Genomic DNA, 12,531 nt, shown 5'->3' with positions numbered 1-12,531 from the left:
CCCCAAGTACCTCACATACTTCAACCTATGAGATCAATTGCTTACTTCCAAAGTTAGGAGGCTTAGCATATTCCAACCTTTGAGCATTGTTAATGTCATTATTCTTGACAATACAATGACTAGGAACATATTTAGGAACAAGGCTTTGATGCGTAAGAATCTCATAATTATAACCTTTATAATATCTTTGCAAGGCCATTTCCAAGGACTTAATCTACATAAGTCTCTCATAACTCTTTATAAATAAACTCATGGATAAAGAAATACCTCATACATTATATAAACTATCCATAATGTATTTAACATGAAATATGACTAACTAATGTAGTGTTTTACAAGCACAAAATCGATTGGCTTGCAGGGCTTACACTAACAGCATAAGCACACATAGGGGACTTCTACGAGGAATTAGAAGATTTCAGATGTGGTGGAAACATTGAATGGAGTGTTGCTAACACATAATCGAGGCATGATCCAACAAAATCCAAAAATATGAAGTCAACTTTCATAACTAAAGGGAAAACAAATAAAAGGCAATAAATGCTGGTAGACTCAAAGGGCAACAAAAGGTCAATGGGCCAATCTTGGGTTAAAAAGATCACCTATATCTCCCTAGAAGACAATAAGGTCGAAGGCCCGTTGGTGAAACAAACCAGGTAGAGCCAAGTTAGGCCTTTTGAAGGCCAACCTTCAAATAAGGCCACAACAAGCCACCAAAGCTATGCTAACATTGGAAATGGGTTAATTGAGAATGTTATCTCCCAAGATAGGGCTAGCCAAAGAAATGGACCATCAGATCGAGTAAGTGATGCTTTTACTCAAACTCAAATCAAGGAAGATTTGGGAAACACCACAAAAAGTAACAAAGTTAGGGTTTGGAAAAGGGAAAAATGCCAAAAGTGGTTGTAGTTCGAGGAAAGAATTGTTGTTGGTCAAATTCACTCAATGCAAGCCATTTGGTGGTGGAATGGTCACTAGGAAGATTGGCTAAAGTAGAATCAAGACGAAAGGCAAAATTTGGATAAGGGGCAAGATTTGATGGAAGTAATTATAAAGGCTAATGAGAAAAGTAAAAAGAAAAGACTACAACAATGTTTGGGTAAGAAAATTTAGTTAAGGAAGGTTCTCAGAAAAGTGGCCAAAAACTTAGTTTGCACAAGAAAAGGGACGATGAGAAGGAAGGGAATAAAAGCTAGAAAAAACATAATGGATACGATAATCAAATAAGGGATTAAAGCTTAAGGGGTCACAAAATGTGCAGTATCAAACATGGTCATTCATATAAGAACAAGGTTATTTGGAAAGAAGCAACTATGTTTTAGGAAATTGGTAGTAGGATAACGTTGGTTTTCCAAGACGTATAAGAACAAGTCGAGTAAACCTTTGCCAAGGTAGAAAAGAAGGCCAAAGGGTGTAGTCGGGGTAGTGGGGACTACTTTAAGTAGGTCAGTTCAAGATAATCTCACTACAGCTGATTACATCAACATGGAACATGCGCGTTCTGGATCGAGCAAAAAAGAAAAAGCATTGAGGAAGTTAATAAGATCTACAAAGCCAAGTATTTAGGTAAAGCTAATCAAAAGTTGTTTAAGAATTTTTGGATAGTTGGCAAGCCTATGGGAATTGTCTGACTAGTAGAAGGTCAGTAGTTAGGTAGTTTGATCATGATTTGGATGAATCCTTTTTTACACCAAAAATAGTAATGGTAAAGAAACATTTCATTATCTTGGTGGGTAAGGTGAACGAGGTGAATGTGAACTACGAGATATGCAACGTGTACGCACTGAATGAGGTATCCAAAAAAAAAAAGAGCTATAGGGTGAATTATTAGAGGAAATAGGGGCCATGAATGTTTGGTGGTGCCTTGGGTGGAGATTTTTAATCCGGTGCAAATTGGAGATAAGCATAGCAGAGTAAAGGATGCTAACTTTACCTTAGATTTCTTGAATTTCATTGAAGAGGCTGGATTGGTTGATTTACCTATGCTTGAAGGTAAATACACATGGGGTAACTATGGATAGAATCTGTCATTCACTAGTCTTGACAGATTTCTTCTTGATGTTGTTAGATGTGAATCTTTGTGCATGCTTGTGTTTGTGCAAACTATGGATTTCAAAATGTTTATAATTACGGGAACAAGCAATCCAAATACACAAGCAGAATTGTACATCATGCCTCTAGTAAATCAATTTAATCACATCTAAAATTCAAGAATCATAATAGATTAGAAATCATACCTTTCTCTTGTGAGAATTTTGATTCTTGACTCCCAATGAATTGTAGTAAATTCACCACCACACCAAACTTTGATTTTTTGATCAAATTAACTTACCACTTATTCTTTAAGAATTTCTTCAACTTGAACCTTGAGTGGACAAGGTGTGGAATGCTTAATCAAGATGGTAGCTATTGAATTTCTCTCTTTTTCTGTTTTGAAACTATGGCTATTTTTCTTATGAAAGGTGTGTAGAAAAATACCAAATAATAAAGAATTTAATTAGAATTAAATTTCTATTAAGAGTCCATCTATATCATCCATAAAGAGTTATGTTTGAACCATGCTCCTCCAATAATTATTTAAATTAGAATCAAATAATAAATAGTTTATTTAATTATAATTATTTGTCCATGTCAAAAGAGGATTTTTCATTGAATAATTATCCTATTTTATTATTATCCATCTTTAATTAAAAAGAATTAATAAAAAATAAAAGAATCCTAATGAAACATGGAGTCTTACAATTCATCAAGAAATGATAATTAATTATAAATAAAGAATAAACAATTAATTCTTTAATTATAGTTTAAAACCACTAATATTATTTTATTTTAAGACAAGAATTATCTTAATAAATATTTCTCATTTTAAGACAACTCTTGTCTTAAAAATGTTTATTTATTATGATAATTTTTGACTTATCAAAATAATCTAATTAAGATTACTCTTGTCTCAAAATAACACATATATTCTTACCTAAATTAAGACAACTCTTGTCTTAATTAAGATAACATATTTTCCTTGTCTAAAGTAAGACAAGAGTTGTCTTCTTGTGATGGCAGAGTTAAAGCAAGGTTCCCTAAGTCATTAGGGGTAGGGTATTCAAACAAAGCTAAATTATTGGCCATTAAAGAAGCTTTCTATATTTTCATAAAATAGTGTGTATTGTAATAATTTTAATTTATGGATAGAAAGCGACTCTATGAATGTAGTTTATTGGACCAATAATTTAAAGGAGCTGCCTTGGAGACTTTGAGAATTGATTATCAGCGTGGAAGGTTTGCAAAAGAAGATTAATCTATGGAGAGTGACACGTGTTTTGTGAGGCTAATCATAATTCACATGTGATTATCAGCAAGTTAATCACACTTTTATAGCCCTTATACCATCGCACAACATAAGAAGATAAGCCAATAACGTCCCATAAGCCTGTGTAATGTGATATACAAAATAGCTTCAAAAGTTTTGACCAATAGGTTGAAACCCATCTTGCCGTTTCTTATATCGAAAAATCAGAGTGCCTTCATCCCTGGTAGATTAATCACTGATAATGTTATTGTTGCCCATAAATAGATTTATTATTTGCATAATCAAAGACAGGGTAAGGCTGGACACTTTGCGATTAAATTGGACATGAGCAAAGCATATGATAGAGTGGAATGGAGTTTTGTTCAACAGATACTGCAGAAGTTGGGTTTCTCTGGAAATTTCATTGAAATGCTAATGAGGTGTATTGGCTCAGTCTCATATTCAGTGCTGGTTAATGGAGCTCCAAGAAACGTCTTTAAACCTTCGAGAGCACTAAGGCAGGTTGACCCACTCTCTCCTTTTCTCTTTGTAATCGTAACTTTGCCTAGTTTGTTGATGGTTGCAGAAAGTAATAAACTCATATCCAGGATAAAAAATAGTTGACGAGGCCCTGTGGTAGCGCACGTATTTTTTTCTGACGATAGCATGATCTTTAGCAAAGTTAGCATAAAGAGATTTTTGAAAGGTATGAACTTGCATCAGGACTAAAAATAAATTTTGAAAAATCTGTTGTTCTATTTAGTAGGAATACTGGAGAAGAAGAGGTTGAAGCTATCTGTCATATTTTGGGGATCCAAAATGGTCACTGAGAAGGCAAATGCCTAGGGATGCCGTTGGTGAGTGGGGGATAAAAAAAAAATGATCTTTAGTTATGTCAAAGAAAAGGTGCACAAGAAAATTATGAATTGGAAGAAAAAACTGTTATCCATTGTTAGCAAAGAAATATTGATAAAGTCCATAGCGTAGGCAATTCTTACCTATGTCATGGGATGTTTTAAGTTGCTCGACTCACTATGTAGCGAAATTAACTCAACAGTGGCAAAATTTTGGTGGGGTGGTCCTGAGAATCACAATAAAATCCATTGGAAAAAGGGGAAATCAATGTGCACCTCTAAATACGTAGGTGGTATGGGCTTTCGAGATACTAGAGCCTTTAATTTGGCTACGTTGGCGAAATAAGGATAGAGGTTGCATATGAAAGTACCTACACTAGCTTATAAAGTACTGAAAGCTAGATATTTCCCCAATGTTGAATTTTTGCATGGTCCAATTTGATCCAATCCTAGCTACTTGTGGAGTATTAGAGAAAGCGAAATGGTGATTGGAAAAGGGCTAATTTGCTGAGTTGGAGATGGTAGAAATACAAATGTGCGAAGTGACAAATGGATTCCATATGATACTCCAAGATGCATAATGACATGCATTGATTTGATTCGTGATGATATGGTAGTGGCAGAATTCATTGATTCAGAAACTATGACTTAGGATGTCACTAAGGTGAGACAATTTTTTCATTCTTATGAAATCAAGCTTATAATGTCAATCCCACTTAGTCCTCAAAGGCCAAGTGATTAACAGATTTGGTTTGATGATAGACATGGTACTTACACTGTAAAGTCAGGCTACAGATTGCTGTGCAATTCAATGTAAGGTATGGAAGTTAGGAGTTATACAGATAATACTAATGGCGTATGGAAGAAACTGTAGGGTTTCAATATCCCTCAGAATATCTTAACATTCATTTGGAGAGCCTTACAAAATGCCCTGCCTACTAGAGAAGCACTAATCCATAGAAAGGTCAATGTGGAATCAAATTGTGTACTTTGTGGAGTGGAGGTGGAAACTATTTTTCACTATCTTTGCACTTGTCAAGTTTCAAGAGCTGCTTGGTTAGCAGCGAGATGGGGATTTAGAAACTTGGATCTGTACGTTTCATCAGTTGCGGATTGGTTTAAGTTGCTCTGTGATAAGATGGTAAAGGAAAATCTTGAAGAAGTAGTGAGTGTAATGTGGGCTTTTTGGAAATCACGAAATGCCATGCTTTTTAAGCAACAATCGCCGGAGCCGCTTACTATAGCAAAGCTGGGAATTAATGTTGTGTCTCAATGCCGATCGGCTAATTGTCTTGCTGGCAATACAGAAGCAGAGTCGGTCTCAATTATGGTCCCTAGCTGATGGATTCAAAGTAAATACTGATATAGCGCTTTGAATGGAGTAGCGATAGTGGGAGTAGGGTTCGTGGTGCGTAATGAAAGGGGTAATGTCATGTTGGCTCGATGCAAGCGGTTCCTAGCAGGCTCTTCTGTTATTGAAGTTGAATTAAAAAGTATGATATGGGCTGTTCAATGCTGTTGGAGAGAACAACTCACTATTATAGAGACTACCACGAATTGCAAAGTGGCAGTTAGTTGGTTGAGAGACAGATCCTATTGTGGTGGCTTGGGACACATTGTTGAAGATTGCAACTTATTATTGGAGAAAGTACAATGCTTGCTGGTGACTCACTGTAACAGAGAAGGGAACAAGGTGGCTCATACTTTAGCTCAAATGGGAAAAGAGATACCACATGGTCAAATTCTATGGCGTAATATTGATGATATGCCTATACACATACAACTAATAATTAGGCGAGAAATGAGCGAGGTAAATGAAGGGCAGCTAGAGGTATAGTAATTCATGTTATACATGATTTTAAATTACTCTTTTTCCTTACTCAAGGTTTTTATCTTAATGGGTTTTTCCTTGGTAAGGTTTTTAATGAGGCTTTAAAGGCATGTAATAGGGACCGATGTATCAAGAGGATCTAATGAGAGGTCATATGGATATGTATTGTTCTTTAACTATAATTTGGCCTTGAAAATGAATGAAATCCAATTTCTCTTAAAAAAAATAATGAAGCTGACCAGCTCACCAAGGAGGGAATATGCAGAAGGGATCAATTTATACAAGTCCTAATGCCACCAGAAAATAGTAACATGGAGGATTAAGATGATTGGTAATATCCTAGAGTTCTCATAGTTCAAGATATGGCCCATTGATAGATATTGGCAGATTAGTTTGGTGAGAATCAGTGTGGAATTTCAAAATTCAAAGTGTCTTTTTTTAAATAAGTCTTTTCTTTTGGGAGTCCAAGGCTAGAAGGTGTTCATGCATGAATAGGACTCTCAAATTGACACGTTTTAATGCATACAGATTGGCATGGAATGTGCGCTGCATAAGGAACGCTGCTTTGGACAAATGGATATTGTTTTGGATAAATTAAGTGCTATCCACACAAGGAATTCGATGTCTGCATCTTGGATAACATTTAGTTGGACAACTTTTAATGCATAATTGCTAAGAAAGCATTGATGAGTTATGGGCTTTTCTAGGATAGTTTCCTTTCTGCTCAAATATCCTCAAATTTGGGCTCTAGGAAGTGGGGCTTATTGTTACTTGTTTTACTTTAAATTGTACTCATGAATCCAAAGTTTACTGGCTTTGGTATTTAGCAATAAAATTACGTATATTTAAAAAAAAAAGACAAAAATTGTCTTAATTTAGACAACATCTAAAGTTACTATTTTTGAATATTAATTTAATCAATTAAAAATACAAGCATGTTGGCTCCATTAGTTTTTGATGATAATAAAACATGCCCATTTCATGTGTGTCTAATATTTCTACTTGAGTGAGTAGGAAAAAATTGTATCCAAATAAATAATCAATCATTAAAATGCACATATCAAAGAGTATAGAAATAACGAAGTCATAATTGATCAACAAGACAGAAGCCCTTTAGTTGATTAATGAAGAGTTAAATCAAAGGTTGGCAGGCTAAAGAGTGTTGAGAAACAGAACCAACTCTGTCGACCAAGGAATGAGTTAGTCAACTAAGTGCACACTGCCAGAACTGCCAGAAACTAAGAATAGAAGACAGAGACGACTTAGTCGACTAAGATATTGGTTAGTTGACTAAGAGCATTCTGCCTGCAAGTTTAAATTCTATACTAAAAGATAGTTTAACGGCTAGAATCAACTCCCAATTGTTCTCAATGGCCAGAAAACTGTCAAACTACCATTAGAGTTGTTTCTCTAAGTATAAAAGAGGGTTCCAATGGTTAGAAATGTAATTATTGGCTTTCAAGAACACACAAAAGAGCTGAAAAACCAAAAAACATCCTTTGCACTTCACTGCACTCAATGCCCATCCTTGTAATTGTATTTTGCACTTCAACTTGTACCACTTAGATCAACATTGTGATCATAGGTACACTTCTTTTTCATTTCTCTTAATGTTCTTAGAGTAAAAGGGTCACTCAAAGGGATTCAATCAAGCTAGGATTGCTTGTTTAGGTAAAAGTTCTAATTTAGCCTTGAAAAGTTAGGTGTTGGGTTATAGTTGAGCTAGGAAAAAACTATTGTGAAAGGTTTTGGCTAAGCTTGGTAAAAGCCATTGTAAAGCTTGGTGAAAGCTTGTAAATTTCACCAGTTCTTAGTGGATTGGTAGGAAAATCCTTGGTTGCTTAATCAAGGTAGTGGATGTAAGTCTTGAACCGAACCACTCTAAATTTTACTGTTGCATTTACTTTGTTTTTGTTTTATTTTCTTTCTTTTATCTTGCATTTGTCTACACTTAGAGGTAATTTTTGAAAAAGCCAAATTATGTTATTCACCCCCTTTCTAACACATTTATTTGGGACCAACAAGTGGTATCAGAGCTAGTTCCCTATTATTAAAGCTTAACATCCTTAGGGTAGATCCAAATGGCTCTAGAAAGTTTTGTTGATTCTGAATATCAATGCATAAATATGCCTCCTCTATTTAATGGATCAAGCTATCCTTATTGGAGTACTAGAATGTCCGTTTATATTAGGGTTTATGACTATGAGATATAGGATACCATTACTAATGGTCCTTTCATTCCTATGATCATTAATTCGGTCAATGGTAAGAAAACTACCAAAGATAGAAATAAATGGACAAAAGATGAAGTGAGGAGAGCACAAATCAACTCTAAAGCCATGCACACTCTTATTTGTGTACTTGATTATAGAGAATATGATAAAGTGTCCATGTGTAAAAGTGCCAGGAAAATTTGATAAAAATTAGAAGAGTTATATGGAGAAAAAAAGATGTAAAAGGAAGAAATGCCAAAGAAAAACAAAAAATCGAAGAAGGCAATGGTGGCTGCAACATGGTTAGACAATGATACTTTAAGCTCAAATGTTGAAGAAGAAAAAGTTGAAGAAAGAGCAAATTTATGTCTGATGGCCAGAAAAGATGAATCTGAGGTATCTTCATCCCTTTGTGATATTTCATTTGATGAATTGCAATAAGAGTATGAATGTCACTATGATGAGTTTGAAAAACTTGTATCAAAATATAAAACTTTGAAAAGAAAAACTACATCTTTTGAGATTGATTTGGAAAAGATAAAACATGATTTCAACTCTATTTTTGAGCAAAGAAATTTTCTGCAAATTGAACTGGAACATTCAAAAACATATTTTGAAGTTTTAAAAGTAGAGCTGGACAATAAATCTGAAGCTTTGCAAAAAACACTTGATGAAAACATAGCTTTTAAAATTTTGAAAAATGAAACTTCAAAAAGAAATGTTTACTACAAGAGAAATTCTACTAATGTATTGTCTAGATGCTATACTTGTAATAAAATTGGTCATTTATCATATGATTGTTTTAAGAAAAGGAGCACACAAAAGATAAGAAAAATATGGGTTCCAAAAGGATCCTATATTGCTGCTAACAATCAAGGACCCATCAAGGTATGGGTACCTATAAAGAAAAACTGAAATTCTGTTTTGTAGGTTGAGCTGCACTTAAAAGAGACATGTTCAAGAACTCAACTCAAGAAGAAACAACCTTGGTATATGGATAGCGGCTACTCATGGCACATGACAGGAGATGAAATGTTATTTGCTCAGCAGGATAAAAGAAAGGGAGGTACCGTATCCTTTGGTGATGATTCAAAAGGTAGAATCCATGGTATAGGAACGGTTGGTAAGAACTCCCAAACTCAAATCAGTCATGTGTTATTGGTTAAAGGCTTGAAACATAATTTATTGAGCATTAGTCAATTATGTGATAAAGGATTTAAAGTATGCTTTGATTCAAATAAGTGTGAAGTGATAGATATAAGTGCAAATAAAGTTTCATTTATAGGAAGAAAATTAAAGAATATGTATGTTGTGTTTCTTGAAAATCTTGAAATAAATTGTGAAATGTGTTTAGTAGCAAATGCTGAAAATGATAGTTGGCTATGGCATAGAAGACTAGGACATGTGAGCATGCATACTATGTCGAAATTAATTAAGAAAAATCTAGTTGTTGGACTGCCATATATAAAATTTGAAAATGATAAAATATGTGATACTTGCCAACTAGGAAAACAAGTTAGAACATCCTTTAAGACTAAGAAGATTGTATCTACATCTAGACCTCTTGAATTGCTACACATTGATCTATTTGGTCCAATAAGCATAACTAGTATAGGAGGAAAATCTTATGGCTTTGTGATAGTTGATGACTACTCTAGGTACACTTGGGTTTATTTTCTTGTTCACAAGAATGATGCTCTACTAGCATTTATAAGTCATTGTAGGAAAGTTGAGAATGAGAAACGACTAACCATAGTTAGTATTAGGAGTGATCATGGTGGAGAATTTGAAAGTGATGAATTTGAGAAATTTTGCAATGAAAAAGGGTTGGATCATAATTTTTCTGCACCTAGAACACCCCAGCAAAATGGAGATGTAGAAAGGAAAAACTGAACCTTGAAAGAAACAGCTAGAACTAAGCTATGTGAAAATAACTATCACAGCCCAAATACAGGGCCATAACTAGTGCATGGGCCCAATGGGCATAGCCCACTAAGCCCAAGCAAGCTTTTTTATGCAAACCCGATCATCATTCCTAACCATCATTTTTAAAACCACATATTAAAATTCTGAAATAAAAATATTTCAGTAATATTTTATAATGACCCAAAACTCACAATTTTATTATGTCAAAATGATGTCACCCGTTTGCCAACTCATAGTGGCATCAGTAACCAAATATACATAATTGACTTATAATATGGGTCCTAGCAGATTACATTACATATACGTGTTCACAGGTAACAGACTCTTGACCATCAGCGGAGTGACAGTAGGCGAAGGTACAACTACTGAGATGCCATAGTACCTATCAAAAAGATGAGCATACGTGGACAGCTCAATCTAGGTCCCAACTATCTCTGAATCTAAAAACATGAAGTTTAAAAACGTGAGTATAAACTTAGTGAGTGAACATAAGAAGGGAACAAGCAATCGATAAGGAGAACTTGGAAATCATGATGCACTTGTTTCAAAAACAATGCAATCGATTTAATTTCTTACTAAAAACCCCTCATTTCAAACTTTTATTAATAACCTCATAGTGTTGCAAAAACCCATAATCAATCCATGAAGTTAAATGGGTGAAAAATATGTCAAAATCAAGCAAGGTAGCAAGTTTCTCGCTGTAGCGAGAAACAATCTTAGTTTGCATATATTTCGATTTTTCTAGTATATATCCCACTACAGAAGTCTAATTGACCTAATTTTTGGACCATTAGAAATCTAAGAGGTAGGGATACAACATTTATGTTTACCACTTTTCCCAGTTGTTACCGAAACATGGTCAAAATCTTCGTCAAATTGGAAACACTACACTATAATTTTAGGACCACCAGAGAGTTTCTTGCTACAACGAGAGTTCATTTTCATTGCAGGGAGATTCATTCTCGCTGTAGCTAGAAACAGGGCTGGTTTATGCCCCCACCACCCAAGAGTTTCTCACTGCAACGAGACTCAGGGCAATGACAATTAAGGGGTTTTCACATGCCACAAAATCCATCCCTACCATATTGCACATCAAAGTGAACACATTGACAATAATCGAGTTATCAACATTCAAAACAATCACATATTATAATCATAAACTTGGTATCACATATACATATATAAACATATATCCACAAGTACACCACCCCACTTCATTCATCATCATGTGCACTCTCTACTTGCACATTTCAACATCATCAGCTCATGTGCACTCTCTACTCGCACATAGCTGGGTCATCATCGGCTCATGTGCACTCCCTACTCGCACATAGTTGGGTCATCATTGGCTCATGTGCACTCCTATTCGCACATAGCCGGGTCATCATCATCACATAATTATTATTTATCAAGGCACAACATATACTTATTTATATATCAACAAAAATGGAGGAGCACATGGATTCATCTTTTTTTTTTCACATTTCACCACATCAAAATACTTTATCAAGGGCTTGTTCCCAAGGCACCCAATTGTTTTTTAGAAAAAGTTGGAAAAAATCATTCAAATGTTTTGTACAAATACATTCACATTCCCAAAACAATTTTGAAATGCAAGTTCACTCACCAGTCTTGTTGATTCTTTTGCTTGACTTTAACCTCAACTAATGATCCAAATGGACATGTGAGGCCTTGTTGGAACCTATACACACACAACATCACAATCAACCTAAATTGGCTTTAATATAATTCCAAAAGCTCTTTCCTAATCAAGTTCTACTAGTTATTCCTAACTAGCTTCCAATTGCCATTAAGTGGCTAGTTATTCACACTACTTTAATCACTCTAAGAGTGAATAAACAACCTCAATGATAAAACACTCACAAACCCTATTGTTAGCCATTATCAACAACTTGAAAATTAAACCTAATTCATTACTCACCTTGGTGGTTTTTTTGTAGTTTAATTTCCTTTTCAAAAGCTTCCAAGCTATTGTGGACAATATCCCTCTCTCTCTCTACCCATCCAACTAGTGAGAAAATATACCAAGGAAGGACCTTTAAGGGCTTTTGAGGTGTAGAAGAGAAAGAGCATGAAAAACCCTATGGAAAGGTGTAGAAAAACACAAGGTTTAGGGTTATCATGGGAGGCTTCCATAGAAGATGAAGAAAACATGAAATGGAGAGACGAGAGGGGAGGAAGAAGAAGAGTTGCTGGAAGCTGCTGGAAATTTGCTGGAGCTTTAGATATTTATATATGAAGTTTATCCATTTCTCACATAAATTACCAAAATGCCCTTAACATGGTGACTTTGTTTTCTTCCCATCCTTTGTGCAACCTTTTACTCTTTCAACACTAGGACAAGGTCCATAATAGTCTAAAAATACTCGAGTTCAGGAAAACATAAAAATTTAGACCTCG

This window comes from Theobroma cacao, chromosome 6, assembly GCF_053813885.1.
Source record: "Theobroma cacao isolate CCN51 chromosome 6, ASM5381388v1, whole genome shotgun sequence".
Lineage (NCBI taxonomy): Eukaryota > Viridiplantae > Streptophyta > Magnoliopsida > Malvales > Malvaceae > Theobroma > Theobroma cacao.
This window is presented reverse-complemented; position numbering follows the sequence as displayed.